The sequence below is a fragment of the Callospermophilus lateralis genome (assembly GCF_048772815.1).
Source record: "Callospermophilus lateralis isolate mCalLat2 chromosome 11 unlocalized genomic scaffold, mCalLat2.hap1 SUPER_11_unloc_3, whole genome shotgun sequence".
In the NCBI taxonomy this organism is placed as follows: domain Eukaryota; kingdom Metazoa; phylum Chordata; class Mammalia; order Rodentia; family Sciuridae; genus Callospermophilus; species Callospermophilus lateralis.
In genome coordinates, this window is record NW_027510155.1 from 6,407,204 (window position 1) to 6,424,554 (window position 17,351).

A 17,351-nucleotide genomic window follows, 5' to 3' on the forward strand; every position below is an offset into this window, starting at 1 on the left:
GGTTTTCATACATATAAAATGAGGGTTGCACTAATGACCTCTGAAGCCCCCCGCCTGCTCTAACACGTTTCACTTGTCCGGCAAACACCTCCTGACTGCCCTCCGAGGGCAATACCTCATGCTATGTTCCAGAAGAGTTCATTTCCAGGGCACAAGGCCAAGCCAGGATGTATCTCTTGTCCACAGGAGCTCAGACATGTGTGGGCTACATCCTTTCCCCACTCCAGGCGCATGAGAATAGTGGGCTCAGGAGAAGCAAGACTCCTATGCAAGTCCTTCCTTTACTTGCTCTGACACACTCATGAGCGGCTGAGGGTCAGATATATGCAAAATACAGAAGCCACTGCACACACCATCGGGAGCATTGAGCTGCTGCGGGACATGCTTCTAACTGCCAAGTTTGCCTGGAGGTGTTTTATACCGAGATGAGACCCTGATGCCATCTCTGTAAAGAGCTGACTGCAGACAAGGTACAATTAGGAAGCTGGATGGTTATCTTTTAAATGGGCCTTTGCTTTTTCTGTATTTATTCCTTTATCTGTTATCATGTCACTGGAGCCCACAGATTAAAGACTGAACATCTTTGGATGACAACCCGAGAGAAACCTTCAGAATATGAACAAATCCTTAAGTTGAAGCCTCATCACTTCCAAACCCACAGAACCCCAGGTTGTTAGAATTACAAAATCCTTAACAAAGTATCTGTTCCTTACATCACAAGTGAATTTCAATGTCATTAACTCCACTTAAGTGGCAGTGTTTAACAGTCCGAGACCAAGTCTGGGTTTCCTGGGAAAAAAAGATTGATTAGCAATGTCTGCCCTGGCCATGGAAGGAGAAGCACCATTATGATACATATGCATCTGCCTTTCCCCCTTCAGAGTCTAAACTCACTTCACAAATAAGGAATCCAAGGCCCAGAGAGGTTAAACCATTTTTCTGAGGTTACACAGTGAGTTTAGGGCAGAAGAGGGAATCAGAATTCCCAGGCCTTCCTCAGCTCCCAGGAGAGGAAGAATGTGGGAGGTAGATTAGCTCTGGTAAATCAACAGCCCTTCCCTAGTGGCATCAAATTTCACCTGGGCAAGCAGACAGAGAAGTGATTAGCAACCTAGAGGACACCAGCCCCTCTGTGGAAAGTTAAAGAAATCATTCCAAGCTACATTTCCTTGGTCCTTAACTTTCTGATGGGCAAGGTTTTGCTACCAGAAAGAGTGAACAAAACAGGGAAAGAAAGTATTGATTTCTGGATGGTCTAAGAATAAAGTTCAGCTCTGACACAGTAAGAAAAACTCCTGATGCTTGAAAATTAAAGTTATTGGTATTCCATGATCCCACCAATTTCTATTCCACAGATGCTGTTATCCAATGCAGTCATTTCCCACCAGGGATTAGGGCTCAGAAGAGGGGAGGGACTGCATCAAATTTTTCCTAACACGGTTTTTAAATAACCAGTTCCCCAGCCTGGAATCTAAAACAGACTCTAGAATTAAACCAAGATGTTAGGCAGACTGGGGCCAGGAAGAAGAAGAACCCCCAAACTAAAAGAAAGAAGGCATCAAGACTGGGTTTTCTTGCTGGGTTTTGTAGCTTTCCAAGACACCCATTGTCTTACCAAAGGAGTGCTGAAATCCTAGAAGCATTATGTATCCCTATAAATCAGATGCCCTACACAGGATGAGCTAGTGTGGCAATTATGTAGACTTACATTCTAGCAGATGACAAATGCTCTTAATTTGAAACAATTCTACAATCCACTGGTGAAATCAAGAAGTTAGAGGAGAGTTTACCCTCAAAGAAACTTCCCTCAAACCCACAAGAAACCTATTTTTCATTTGGATAAAATCCCGTCAGACTTCCCTCCAGAGCCTCTGCAGCTGTTTCCACCAGAAAGATCAACGAAGTGCTCTGGGATGGTTCTCCACAATTATAAGAGTGACAGGCTGAGCTCAGAACTGGTCAGGCCTGTCGAAAAAGCTCCATGTGCTCAAGATGCCAGATTCCCCAGACAGCAGCCTAATGTGTTACCTGCATGTTCCAAGACACTGGGATGAGGGTAGGAACAGCACCGCTGGGAGAAGTCGGCTTCATCCCCCAAGGCCAGCTGACATTCTAAGGGGGGGGGGGCGCTGGGGGCCAAGCCCAGAGCTCTGCATCTGCGGGAGAATGAAACAAAAAGGGCTGTGTGGAAATTTGGCAGGGTGTTCCTGAAAGGCAGCAGATGAATGCTGAATCCTGGAGCACCTAGAGAACTTATGATTGGGGAAACAGCTCCTTTCTGCTGCTCGCTGGAATCAAAGAAATGTTCTTCAAAGCAAGGACAATCAGCTGGCAAACCCCTCCCACACATACCAAACCCCTTCACCACCTCATCCTCCTCCTCTTCAGGCTATACCAGGGAAAAAGAAATGAACAAGTAATGGATCTGCCCAGATGAGCCTATCTGCTTTTTTTCCATTAGAGACTCCGAGCAGCATCCAGCTGTTGCTCCCCTCTTCCTCCACCCAAAAGGTTGCCTTACTCCATCAACAGCCTCTTGCACAAGTGAGTAATTTACTTTGAAAGCTCAGGCCAAACTGGCAGTTAACCTTGACCTTCTCTCTACACATCTGGGTGTGTAGGAAATGAAAATCAGCACAACTCTGGCATCTTCAGCAAATGAAATACAAGGGCTTTCTCCAGGCAGAGACAGAATGTCAAGATCTATTTTACAAGTGGCTACTGCTCTTCCAAAGGAGAGTCTGCACTTGAGCAGGACACTCCCTCTTGGGCTAGACCTCTGTCCATAGGGAGCTCCCAGAAGTAAGGAATGTTACAAGGGGCTCCTATCTTGGGAAAAGGAAAAGAAGTGACCCACCGCACTCCTCACTGATTCATTGACTGTATCACAGAATGCTGGTACTGGACCAAGGATCGAATTTTACAGATGAAGAAGATAAAGCTCAGAGAGGGAGACTGATAGCAAGTTAATGGTAGAGCTTAGGCTAGAACCTTGGCCTCCTGACCCTGATGCTGGTACAGGTAGGAACAGAGGAAGGAGATTTCATGAAAGAAAAACTCATACAGATGCAGAATTTAAGGGACAGAGGTCCAAGTTGGCTAACAGGGTTTGAATCAGGTTTTAGGAAAAGAATTAGGCCCTTAGTTTCTAAACAGTAACATCTACCAGAAAAGTCAACCAGACCCTCCGGGATGGTTTGCAACGATTACCAGAGTGGCAGGCTGAGCTTAAGTTGATGAGCCCTGTAGCACACAGCCCTCTGTGCTCAAGATGCCAGAATGCCCAGAAAGCAGCCTGATACTGGGAAGAGAAAGGAGAACCATCAACCTCAAAAAGTCATCCTCTTCCCTGGAGGGCAGTCAACAATCAGTCAAGACTGACCCTGATGCACAGCTTACCACTTCCCGTGGGATCAGAGAAATTCCATAAAAAAATCTGAGAAGTCCCACTGTATGAAAGAGTTGAAGCATGAATATGCTTGCCAGGAGCTGGTAGGGTTGGAGTGTTATGACAGAGCTTCTCTATCAGGAAGCTGCCAGTCTCAGTGTATGAATTCATGCACACAGCACACACATACAAGCGCACATACAAGAGTGCACGCACACACACACAGGAAGGTACATGGGTGAGCTCAAAAGAAGCAGAAATTAAGATTCCAGTTTGGGCTGCAAGAAACACCACATCTAATTAGTTCAGAAGAGACATGGACAGCATCTGGAGTTCTAACCTCAGGGCAATGGGCATCAATAGCCTCTGGGATATTTTGGAGGTCCTTCCACCACAGAATCCATCTTTTAGACTCCCAGAGAGTCAAAGGTGGAAAGTTCCTTAAGGACCAGGAACTCACTCCCATGTCCAGGGAGCATACCATGATCTTTGCATCCCCCAAAATGTAGATGACCTGAAAAATTAATAGGTTAAGAGGGAGACAAACAAATGAGGAGAGTCAGGAGGCCCAGGTGTCCCTGTGCAGATGGCACAATAAGAAGGGATGCATCTGAGTAGAAACACCAGGATCAGCAGGTGGCGGTGGGGGATGAGGCGAGAGAGAAGAGATTTGGACATCTTATAGAAGGACGAGCATCTCCATCCTCATCTGCAGAAGGAATCATCCTGGGATACGGGATGCAGGTAGGCTACTCTAAGAAAAAGAATGCTGGAAAAAGGTCAAGGAATAGCGGACAGCGACAGAAAGGAGGGGGCAAGTATAACAAACTGAGCCGGCACTAAGTACAAAAGGTCCTAGGCTCTAGTTCTGGCTCTGTCTCTGACAGGAGTGAGACCTTGGACAAATCTCTGTCCCGGGAGCCTCAAATTTCCCAGTCTGATAAATGGGAAGAGTAGAGTGTTCGGCGCTGCCTTTGGGGAGACAGACAGGAGAATGTGGAGGAAGGAACCGCAGGCTGCAAGTAACCCCATGGCCACAGTGGCACTCACCTGTCCTGCAGCTGGGGCCACCGCTGCCCCAGAACCCCCGGGGGTGCCATCCGGCTGCCGCTCGCGGTACAGAGCCCAGAGCCCCACGTTGGGCAGGAAGACCAGGGCCGCCAGCACCAGGGCCACCGCCTGCAAGAGCCGCTTCTCCTTCCGCCTCATCGGGGCCGGTCAACCCCGCCGCGACCCGCCGGCCCCGCTGCGCCGCCCCCAGCTCCGCGTGTCCGCCCGTCCGCCCAGCGGCGGCAGCAGCTCCGCAAGCAGACGCGGCCGCGGCGCCGGCCCCGCTCCAACTCCGAGGCACTTCCGCCGCTCGCCGGCAAGGGAGCCGGCCGCCGCCACAGTGCCGCCGCCACGGGGGGATCGTCACCGCCGACGCCGTCCTCGCGCCACCCGGAGCCGCGCCCAGCGCGCCGCCCTGTCCCTGATCCGCTGCCGGGAGTCTCGCGCCGCGGGCCTCGGCCTGCTCGCCCGCGGTCCAGTCCGCCCAGGCTCAGCGGGGTCCGGCGCCGCACCGCCTCCCCCTCTCAGGCCGCGATGGTGCGTCCCGCTCCTCCGCGCTGCACCGCCCGCGGGAGCTTTGCTAAAGTCCCGGAGTTGGGGAGTTGGGCGCTAAGTGGTGCGGCCCGGCGCTGGTGGGCGGGGTGCTGGTCCCCGATTTCAGGGGCGCCCGGGACCCCAGCGCCCGCCTTGACGACTGCTGTTGCGGAATGCAGCCCAGACTTTCCGAGCCCCCTGGGGAGGGACGTGCAGATAGTGCTGGGGTCCCGCCGGAGTCTCGGCATCTGCAGTCTTCGGGGCTGTAGCTTCCCTGTCGCCCGGGCTCGGTCCCGAAAACAGGCAGACCTGCTTTGATCCCGGAGACTCAGTGTTTTCCGCCTTGAAATGGAGCCACAGCTATGCTCCATGAGCATCCATCCATGGGCGGGCCCTGGTTTTCTTCCCCTCCGAGACCCTCCTGTTGAGTGTGAACGCCCTCTGTCCACTGTGGAATGATGTGTCTACCCACCACCTGTCTGTTGTCTCTGATAACCGGCGGGGAAGTGACCCGAGAGACTCTGCAGGACCTTTTTCTCAAGCAACTGTAACCCCCGTGGAGTTGGAATGGCTTCCAGTCCCACGTGTGTTTCTGGACGCCCGGCGCACGGTGCCCTTTCCCAAAACCTCTTGTTGGTTTCTGATCCCATTCAGCCGATCAGCAAGCCGTCGGCGAGCGCCACCTGTATTTCAGACACTGTGACAGGCTCTGGGAGGAAACGGAAGCAGTTCCCTGACGACTGGGAGCTGGAATGTTAAACACGTAATCGCACTAGACAAGGTAATGTGTGTATCACTGGTGAGGGCTCTGAAGGGGCTGCCTGGCGCTGTCTCATCCCTGCAGCGGGAGACTTACTCTGACCCCTGCAGCCTGTGGCTCCTCACTGGGGCGCTTGGTACTTGTCACTTAACTGCTTTCTCCCAGATGCTGAGAAACCGAGAACTCTTGGCTTCCTTCCTCTCTGCCACCTTCATGTGCGCCCTCTTGATTCTCGGCTTTTCCTGCCCAACCTCTCCACCCCTGGATCAGCATGCTGTGAGGACTCTTGCCTCCCAGTTTTTCCAGCACAGGCTGAGCAATGAGGGTTCAGTTTTCTGACATTATAGCTCTGGTCTTGACATCTGTTGCAAAATCGTCAAGACTTGGGTCGCCTGGGCTCTGGAGTCCACACTGCTCTGGTGACCCGCTATGGCTGATCAAACCTCTCCCGCTCTCTTCCTGGTTGCTGGCTTTGTTTTTGTTCATGTGCTGTTGATCACTCAGATCCCTCCACCCAGAAAGCCCTCTCCTTCTGTTAGTGGAAATCTTGTTCATCCTTCCCGTCTAGTTGAAGTGCCACAAAATTCCCTAAAACTCCTCCTCAGGGACTATGGACTTTCTTTGGATTTCTAGCAAAGTAATGATTATCTTTAAGTGAATTCCTAGCCCCAGGCAATGTATTAAATGCTTGATGTGCACTCTTTTAAAGCTCTGAGTTACTCTTACCATCTGTGGTGGTTGCTTTTCTTATACCCATTTGCAAATGAGGCTTTGATTAAAGAATGCAGCAGCCAGATTGATCCTGTTTGGACAAAAGTTAGATTTTTTATCATTCCTCAGTTTAAATTCCTCCAGTGGCTTCCAGCTTGCCCCTGGGTTCCCTATATAGAACTATAAGACCGTAGAAGCCTGCATATGATTAACCCTTATCCCTCACTCTCTGCATTGTGCTTCAGTCCTTATCTTCCTTACTGTTTCTAAGAGCTCTGCAAATGCATTGTGCCTCGACTCAGGACCCTTGCACTTGTTACCTCTAGAATGCCCAATCTTCTGTTTTCTAAATTCTAGCCTCATGTGCTTTTAAAATATATTTTTATTGTGCCAAAATACACACAATGGAAATTTTACCATTTTCACCATTTTAAGTATGCAGTTGAGCAGCATAACTACATTCACATTGTTGCACAATCATTGCCACTGTCCATCTCCACAACTTTTCCCTCACTCCGGACTTAAATTCTGTGCCCATTAAACACTTAACTCCTCATTCCTCCCTCCCAAACCTCCAGCAACTGCCATTATCCTTTGCTCTATGAATTTGACTATTCTACTTATACTTTGTATAAGTGAAATCATATAATCCTCGTCATTGTGTGTCTGGCTTATTTCATTAATATTTTTACGGTTCCTTTTTGTTGTAGCATGTATGAGAATGTCATTCTTTTTTAAGATTGAATAATATTCCATTGCATGTAGATACCACATTTTGTTTAGCCATTCATCCATTGATGGACATTTGGGTTGTTTCCGCCTTTTGGCTATTATGAATAATGTTGCAATGAATAGTCTTCTATCTTTTATACTTCAATAGATACACAGTATTTATAAAATCAGGTAATGTTGCAAAATTCTTTTACAAGCCTCTAGAGTAGAGAGTGCTGTCTAGAGTGATCTTTCATAAACACAAACTCCCTCCTGCTTGGGCTCACCTATGGCTTCCCTTCACTTTAGACTTGTCTATGAGAATCCTTACTACAGTCTGCAAGATCTAAGTGATCTGACCCAACCTCCAGCTTTTACCTTTTCTCTTTTCCTTCTAGTTAGGGTAGTCTTGCCATATTCCTCAAACACACCCAGCTGCTGATCACTTTAGGGCCTTTGTCAACTTGCTCTGCCCTTCTCTGGAAATAACTCCCTTCAGACCTTTGCATGGTTCTCTCCATGCTCTCAGGAACCCAATCAGAGGTTCTGCCTCAGAGAGAACTTCCTGACCACTGGATCTAAAATATCGCCTAATGCCCTAATTGTCTCCATTTTCTTGAGTTTTCTTCAGAGCACGTCTCATTTGGGGTCTCCTGTCCTACAATGTGAGCTTCAAGAAAGCAGGAACTTAGTGCTTTTCTTGTCTTTTATGGTACTCCTATCTCTGTCAGAACAGACTTCTCTTTATTGTGAATCAGAAAATGGGTGCCCGTACTCTTTCTGAACAGAGGAATTTGCCGAAAGGTTCACCCTCTTCCTGAGCCAACGCATCCAAGGCACAAAGATTTCAGCTCATGCCCCTGTTGTCTATACAATGCTGAAGTGTGGACCCTCCCAGGCATGGCACACAGTAGGTGCTGAATAATTACTGGTCGAGTGAAATACAGCAATTAAGATCATGATGGGAGATAAAATATTCTGTGTGGCTCTCCTTCTCACCCCATCTTGTAGCTCCATAGAGGCTTCTGCAGGAAATTGGATTTGAGCTTTTTCTCATGTCTTATAGAGTCACTTGCGGATCAAAGCTGCACACCAGCCCCGTCTGCCCCCAATGGGGACTTGAGCTTGAGAACCCAGCTTTAATCCTAGGACTCTTTGATCACTTTCTACAATGTGGGATGCACCAGGCAGGGATAGGGCTCCTGGGGCTTTATCCTACTCACAGAGACAATACCATTTCCTGGGAAAACTGATCTGCACTGACTGAAATTAAACAAGAAATGTTACTTTCAGACTAAGCCCTCCTACTAGGCCTGTTGTGGCATTAAATGATATAATGTGCATAAAGGGCTTACAGCAGATCCTGGTCAAATGTAAGCATGATTAGCTGTGGGTGCAATAAAAGCTCAGCACCAATAGGAGCTCTGAAAAGGGATAGACAGGATTTCAGCTGAGGGCAAAACCCTCTGCTATGGCCTGCATTTTTCTGATCTCATCTCCTATCCTTTATTTCTCACTCCAAACCAGCCACAAACACTTCCTGCCCTTGAAGGCACCGTGCTCATTCCAGCCCAAGACCTTTAGTTAGCTGTTATGTCTGCCAGCTGTTTTTTTCCAAGATCCCCCCACTCCGTCCCCAATAATTGCTAGCTGTCTCTAATCCTTCAGATCCCAGTCAAATGACACCTATTCACAGAGACCTTTTTAAAGACACTCTTCCATACTTTATATCTTGGTCTATTTTCTTCACAGTGCATATCCCTCTTTGCCACAGTTTCATTTATTTGCTTATTCACTTGCTTGTTACTGAGCATCTCCAAATAGAATATCAGCCACATGTGACAGTTTCCTTGTGGGATTATACCCTGCAATTTCCCTGCATTGTGGAATATTAGTCCCTGAAACATGGAAAGAGATTGATACATTTTTGATGAATGATGAATCTCTCCTCGTTTTCCCCATCTTCCCATCTTTACTTCCTGTTTTATAAAAATGAGCCATATATTCTATGACTCACTCTTTGGTGTTCCATCTTGTCATCAGTAACAGGAAGGTTCAGTCGGAGGAGAAGTGACAGGTGCAGGCCCCCAATCTTCCTAATGAGTATATAAGAACTCTTCCTGCTGAATATCTTCACCTGGACTTTCTTAGGGACCCATGTTGCTGACCCTATTTGTCAAGAACTATACCCTCAGGCTGGACTGGCCAAGCTCTGAGCTGAGAGGGTATAAAAGTAGACTGGATCAGAAAGTCAGGCAAGTTGGCCTTTGTGATAGTCTGCTTCTAATACCCTTTTCTCCTTGACCAAATTCTTTAGCTGTTCTCAGCTGCAAAATGAGGATGCCTTTAATGAATGATTTCCAGGCTGGTGAGAGACACCAAAAACAAAACCCAAAAAATCATGGGTATTGGACTTCTGTATTTCCTACAAGCCCAAAGCCTTCCAGCTCCTCCTCTCTTTGGGGATCACCAAGCTCAACTGACGTGTTCTCAGAGAAGCCTGATCTCCCCAAACAGACTCCATCTTTCAGCTGTCTGACCTCCCAGTCCTGCCTTTCCTTATGGTCAGAATGTTTATGGCTGTGGAGAATTACTTGATATCCATCTCTCCCTCTGGGCTGTAAGCCCCATGAAGACAGAGACCAGGGTAGCTTTCAGCATTTTTGTATTCATTTGTAATAGATTTTACTTTTTAGAGTAATTTTAGGTTCACAGTCAAATTGAGCAGAAGGTACTGAGATTTCCCATACACTCCTGCCCCCAAACATGTACAGCCTCGCCTGCTATCAACAGCTCTCAACAGAATAGCCTTCTTGTTAAAATTGATGATCTTACATTGATACATCATGATCACCCTAGTATGTAGTCTACATTGGAGTTCACTTTTGGTGTTAGATATTCTATGGATTTGGACCAATGTATAATAAGGTATCCACCACTACAGAATTATAAGGAGTGGTTTCCCAACCCCCAAATCCTCTGTGCTCTCCCATCTCTCCCTGCTCCCAACCCCTGACAACCATGGATCTTTTACTGTTTCCATAGGTTTGCCTTTTACCAAAAAAGTTTGTAGTCTTTGCAGACTGGCTTCTTTCACTTAGCAATATGCATTTAGAGTTCTTCAATATCTTTTTGAGGCTGGGTAGTTCATTTCCTTTTACGGATGAATAAAATTCTGTTGTCTAGATGTCTTGTAGCTTATCCATTCACTGACTGAAGGCTATACTGATTGCTTCCAAGCTTTGACAATTATGAATTAAGATGCTATAAACATCCATATGCAGGTTTGTGTCTAGACATAAGTTTTTGCCTCCTTTGGGTAAATACCAAGAAGCTCAATTATTGAGTGTGTTTAGTTTTTTGAGAAACAACCAAACTGTCTTCCAAAGTGGAAAATACAAAGTGCCATTTTGCATTTCTATCAGCAAAGAATGAGAATTCCTATTGCCCTACTCCTTGCTGGTACTTGGTGTCTGGGTTCTAGATTTTGACCATTTTAGCAAGTGCAGAGTGACATCTCATTGTTTTGATTTACACTGATGACATATGATATGGAACATCTTTTCAGATGTTTATTTCCCTGGGTTTTGGCTCCACAGTATCCCCTCAATGCCTAGCATAGTACCTAGACACAAGAAGGTGCTCAACAAACATTTGGAAAATAAATCAACCAATTAATCAATCAAACACTAAAGCATTCACCTCTCTAAAACCTATATTGAGTAATTTTAGAGTAATTTTAGGTTCACAGCCAAACTGAGCAGAAGGTACTAAGATGTCCCATATACTCCTGCCCCCAAATATGTACAGCCTTGTCTGCTATCAACAGCCCTCTTCCTATATTGAGGAAATTCACTAAGGCTATTGTCAGTAATGCAAATTGCTATCTCTACAACTTGGTCCTTTAACAAGGCTCAAGCTTCTAATGTACAGAAAGTGAAGAATTCTGGATCTGAAAATTCCCTACCTGTGTCTGGTCAGCCTGAATCAGTCTAGACTTTGCCCCAACTACTAATTTTACTACTACTCCACTAGTACTTATTATTACTTACCAGAGATTAAACCCAAGGGTGCTTAACCACTGAGCCACATCCTGAACCCTTTTTATGTTTTAGAGACAAGAGTCTCACTAAGTTGCTAAGACTGGCTTCAAACTTGGGCTCCTCCTGCCTCCGCCTCCTGAGTTGCTAGGATTACAGGCATGTGCCATCACATCCAGTGAGCCTAAATTCTTGTGTAAACTCAAAAGTTATGCAAATTCTCTGAGCATCAGGTTTTTCTTGTATGAGTCCACAAAGGTATTCATGTAATATCAGGAATTAGAAATATCTAGCTAAACATAGAATATGGTCATATTAAGTAAATCAGTTGAACCAGATGCTCTCTGAGGTCTTCTTTAAAACTCTGGGACTTGGTCTTACATCATAGGGTGGAAAAAGAGGGACCAGTTATGAAGCATCACTCTGGATGTTCTCCAGTGTCTATATTTAGTGGCTTTTTAGCTCCTGGATTGAATAAGAATAAAGGGGTTGCAGGATGTCTATTTGAAATGACCTCTAGACAGGCCATTGCCTCTCTTTTCCTCTTGGAGTCTACTTTGTCGTTTCCACCATGAGATGCCAATAAAATTAACCAATCCTGCCAACGGTAAAGGAACGCTTTTGAGTCAAGACAGTGAATGTGGGAGATGCCTCAAGCAGGAGAAGTTTTGAAAGAGCAAACAGAAGGCTACAAATCTCAAACAGAGTAAATATACAAAGTCACTGCGTGGATACATCTCAAACAGACCATCAATCACTAGGGTCAGATGCAAATATTAGGTGTAGAGGGAGCCATCCTCCTGGCACTGCTGTGGAAATATCAGGGCTTGGAAGTGGAAGTGCTTCCTGTTTAATTACTTCTGCTTTTGTACAAAGGAGAAAAGATCAGTACAAAACACTAATTCATAGGTGGTAGGATTCAGAGCAAAGGGTTCTTTCTAGGGTACTGAGGCTCTTGAAAGAGTGACTCTCTTTTGTGAGCACCTCTATAAAATAAGGGAGTTGGGTACTCTATAACCCAGGGATCTCAATCTTGGTTGCATATTAGAATCACCTACGGGATATTTTAAGACTCTAGATGCTCACCCCACATCCAAAACCTATTAGACTCAGTCATCCCAAGTGATTTCTTACAGTAGCCAAATTTAGGAGCATCACCCTTCAGAGGCTTTCTGGGCTCCAAAACCGGGCTAAGGTTTCTAAGTCATAGATCATATGATGTTCCACTAGGTGGCACCTTCCAGCAGTTTCAAGAATGAACTCATAAAGCAGGGCTTGGTGGTCTTTGCTAGGATCCATAATCCTGATGAGAAGACTGAACTTGTTGTTTAAAAATTCCTAGTAAGTGGTGGAGTTACAGAATATTAAAATTTGCCCTGTTGGGGAACAGGCCAGGAAAGGGGGCAGCTCCATTCCTTACTACTGGGCTCACCCATCCATGCATGCACTCTGGTCCTTCCTCCCCTATCCATCCAGCAGGAACAGCAAGCTCCCCTCAGAAGCCCTCCAGGAGCCCCATTATTGGAGTGGTGACATCTGCTCTTTATATCTGGCTAGTGAAAAACACCTTGCTGTTCCTTGAGGATTTTTAGTCCATGGGAGGTTGACTCCACCCTAAACTGTTGGCTTGGCTAATCAGAGCACTCTATCCCCTTCCGCTTCTGTGATTAGTCCAGGGGTGAGCAACTGATTTCCAGAAGACAAACCTGAACCAATGGGGTTGGTCCTGAGGATTTTATGAAGGAAATAGTGGCCTCTTCTAGGTCAGCTTTCTAACAGGACGTGAAGAGTTGGCTGGACATCTTGCCTTTGCTCTCCTGAAGCTTCTGTTCCTTGCTGCTGCTGCTTCTATATTTTTATTAGTTGTTCACAAATCTTTCTTTCTTTCTTCCTTTTTTTCCTTTCTTTTTCCTTTCTTTCTTTTGCTGAGACTCGAACCCAGTGCCCCACATATGCTAGGCAAAGCGCTCTACCTCGGAGCCGCAACCCCAGCCCATCCACGGGCTTCTTGACCCTCCTTTTTCTTGATGAGCTTAGCCCTTGACAGGACCTAGGAACAGGGAGAAGACCCAGGTCAGGGTTTCTCCTCAGCTCCCTCACTGGGACTATGCCACCGGCTGACTATGTCTGCCACTAAGGGCCACAGCGCCTGTGACACAGTCTCCCTGGGTTCTGATAACTGCCCCTCCACTTAACCTGTAGTCCTAGGACTGGACTGCACACGCTGTTCCTAGCAGCAGGGCATTTCACTGTCCTTGGTGGTCGCCCCTCCCCTCCCACAGTGTTCTAATAAATTCTTCTCAAATTTTCCAGCATGAGAGTGCCATTCATTTCCTGCCTGAGACCCTAACTCAACCAGGGTGAAGCCCCCAGAGAACAGCCCAACACAGAGGAAAGGGGAGCTGACAGATCATTGGGTCACTAGAGCTAACCCCTGATGTCATCCGGGCTTCTAATCCAACTCACCTCCCACATTCAAACAATTACCTAATAATGCTGATTTAATTGCCTAATAAATTTTAAATGTATCCCTTCGCCTCTAGGCCTGCCCTGTAGCACATATTTCAGATGCCTGTAAGAATCCCTGATCAGAACACTACATCAAATGACTAAATTCCCTACCTTGCTGAGTACCTCATCCTCATCTATGGGCTGGTCCTTGACCATGACTTGTCTGACTTGGATCAAAAGGATGAATTGGACTACTCAGACTCTCTCAGAAATTGGAAACAAATGACAGAGGAAAGAAGATAGCACTTTAATCTTCCCCCAAACCCTATGAGACAGGTTCTACTATTATTTCCATTTTCCAAAAGAGGAAACTGAACCATGCCTAGACACTGTGTGCTAAGTTCTTTATGTACATCACCTCACTGACTCATTTAGTTATTCATTCAACTGATATTTATTAATGCACCTATCATGTGCCAGAAACTATGGGAGATGATAGACACTCAGTGGTGGGAAAATGATAAATAACAGTCACAGGGCTTACCATGTGGTAGTGGAAAAGACATTGTAAAAATGAATACAGGAAGGGGCTGGGGATGTGGCTCAAGTGGTAACGTGCTCGCCTGGATTGCATGGGGCGCTGGGTTCGATCCTCAGCACCACATAAAAATAAAAAATAAAGATGTTGTATCCACCGAAAACTAAAAAATAAATATTAAAAAATTCTCTCTCTCTGTCTCTCTCTCTTTTTAAAAAAATGAATACAGGAAAAACAGTTGTCCTAGGTAGGATGAAGGAGAAAGAGCCTCTTGGCTGTTAGACAAAACATTGGGTTAGAACCCAATGCTGTTGGAATCCTAGTCCAACAATCAGCCAAGTTCCACTATTGTGACTCCCCTAGGTTGTTCTCCTCCTAGGAAGACACTGGATTTGCCAATGATTGTCTGAGTAGTGCTATTTGTACCTGAAGCAGGGCCCTGCCACTTACTAACATGCATGCAAGTACACACATGCATACAAACAGAGTAAGAGCTTTGCTGTCACATCTCCTCAGCTACAGAGCTCACGCAGGGGACTGCACCTTGCTTTTATGTAGTAAAACGATTACTCTGTATCAACACAGAGAGATTGCCCCCATTCTTTTCTCCAGAGATGAAGCTGAATGAACAATAACAACAAAAATCCAATTTTTTTTTTTCAAAATCTGAGCAACACTGGTCCTATTTTCCTGTATGGCCATTCAAGTTGGAGCTGAATGGTAACTGGTCAGGGGGACTGAATGGTTATCATAGGCCTGTAGATTTTAGAAGTCTCTACTGATATAGTCCATTCTCTCATGACGAAGAGACTCCACAAATTAACAGAGGAAGCTGAAAAGGGACTAAAACCCAGTTCTCCTAACTCCCCATCCGTGGTAGCATGCAGCCTCTGGAGTAAGTACAAAAGGGACAGGTAGCAAGAGAGGGTTCAGTGTCAAACGTGGAATTGTTTTCAGCATCACTCAGCTCAACGCCTACATCACACACCCCGTAGTAGATTGCACTGTGACTAATCCACATACAGCAGAGTGACAAATTGGTTCCTGTTTCTTTGGAGTAACAAAAACAACAACAAAAAGTGGGATACTGCCACAGCAGAAGGATTCTGGTTATTACTCTTTCATTCCCTGGTTTGTCAAGCACAAAGTCTGCCGGCTCCTCATTCTAGGCACCCTGGGTTCAAGCCAAAGCATCATTTAAACAGAAGTATCAGAGCAGACAAAACTTGACATGATGCACTGAGTATTTTATTGCAGTGTTTTCCAGGGGGATGAGAGCCCAGAGGAAGGGACTTTCTGATACTGCTAAGAGTGGCATGGAAGAGGTCACAGGAGGTGATCTTTGGGTTCAATCCTGGAGGACGAATAGGAGTTTCCTAAGCAAAAGAAGGAGTGTGGGAAAGAATTCCTTCAAGATAAACAATATTCAAGAACAAATTCTTCCTCAGAAACTGACAGATAAAACAGCGCAAAAGAGCTATGGGTAATAATTTTTTTTTTCAATGAAAGCAATTTACTGCCTTAGTTAATTGAAAAATCTAAGGAAAGGATGCCTTCAGAGACTGCAAGCTCCAGGTGTCCAAAGGGTGTCATTAAAAGCCACAGAAACTCCCAATTCTGCTTCTTCCTTATGTTCTTGCCCTCGGGCAGGCTGTTCCCTGCTGATGACAGGGCTGCTCCAGATTTAAATTATCCTTAGGGCTAGCAGTGCCAGGGAAGACTGATTTCTCTTTCCCAGCAATCTCACTAAAAATGCCAAACCAAGTCTCATTCGATGGGCCTGCATCACTTGCTTGCCCCTTAGCTCCATCTGATTTCTTAAGACCTGAGAGTGGGGAAGAGGGAGCCCTATAGAAAAACTGGAGTCCTAGTTCTAGAGGAAGGATGGATGGATGGATGGATGGATGGATGCTGGATAGTCAAAACCATCAAATGCCAAAGAGGTGGTGGATTAAGAGCACATCTGGGCCAGAGGTATGTGTGTGTGTGTGTGTGTGTGTGTGTGTGTGTGTGAGGTGGGGGAGTCTCTATATGAGTTGTATATGCATTGTTATTTCTTAGACCAGAAGACAAGTATTCAACTTTCCTAGACTGGCAAAGATTGAGGAAAAAGTAACAGGAACTGTTATGGTTTGCATGTGAGGTGTCCCCACAAAGCTCTCGTGTGAGACAACGCAAGAAGGTTCAGAGGAGAGATGATTGGGTTGTAAGAATCTTAACCCAATCAGTGATTTAGTGCGTTGATAGGGATTAACTGAGTGGTAATTGAAGTGGAAGGGTGTGGCTGGAGGAGGTGGGAATTGGGCGTGGCTTTGGGTAGATATTTATATTTGGCCAGTGGAGTCTCTGCTTTCTCATCATCATGTGAACTGTTTCCCTCTGCCACACTCTTCTGTCATGATGTCCTGCCTCACCTGGAGCCCCAAGGAATGGAGCCTGCTGTCCATGGACTGAGACCTCTGAAACCATGAGCCCCTAAATAAATTTTTCCTCCCCTAAAATCGTTCTGGTTGGGTCTTTCAATCGAAGCAGCGAAAAAGCTGACTAAAACAGGAACTTTTAGAACAAACAACTTATTTTATTGAAGAAGAAATTAAGGCTCATAAGAGGGAGGGAAGTGACATATTAGAAGCATATAACCTGGTAGCTCAGAAACCAGGAGGAGCCTTGGTGACCTGAACCCTAGGACTCTCAGGTAGTGAGCAGCCATTCATCTGAGGAAACGAGCAGCCCCAGGAGGAATATGGGCATTTCCAGGTACCCCCTCTGATCACTGTTCCCATGGTAGATGCCACATCCTCAAGGCTCAGTTGCCATACTCTCTACCCCAGACATGTGCCTGGCATTTGGCCTAGGTGCCATGAAGCATGGTATCAGGCCCCAGGGCCCTAGGAGCTAAATGACTTATAGATACCAGGACCTACTGAGAACAGTTAAGAGTAGGTGACCAAACAGAGCAAGGCAGCAGAGTGGAGGTGGGAAACCAAAGACAGAGATGGGGTGGAAAAGAGGGCAGGGCTCTGGAGGGAGCAGGAAGGAGGCTCAACCCGAGAGCACATTCAATGTCTAGTTTTCCAATCCCTTGATTTGTACATATGTTTTAAATTTTTTATTTTTAGAATTGCAATACATGCATATGGTCATGAAATTAAATAATTCAGTTTATAA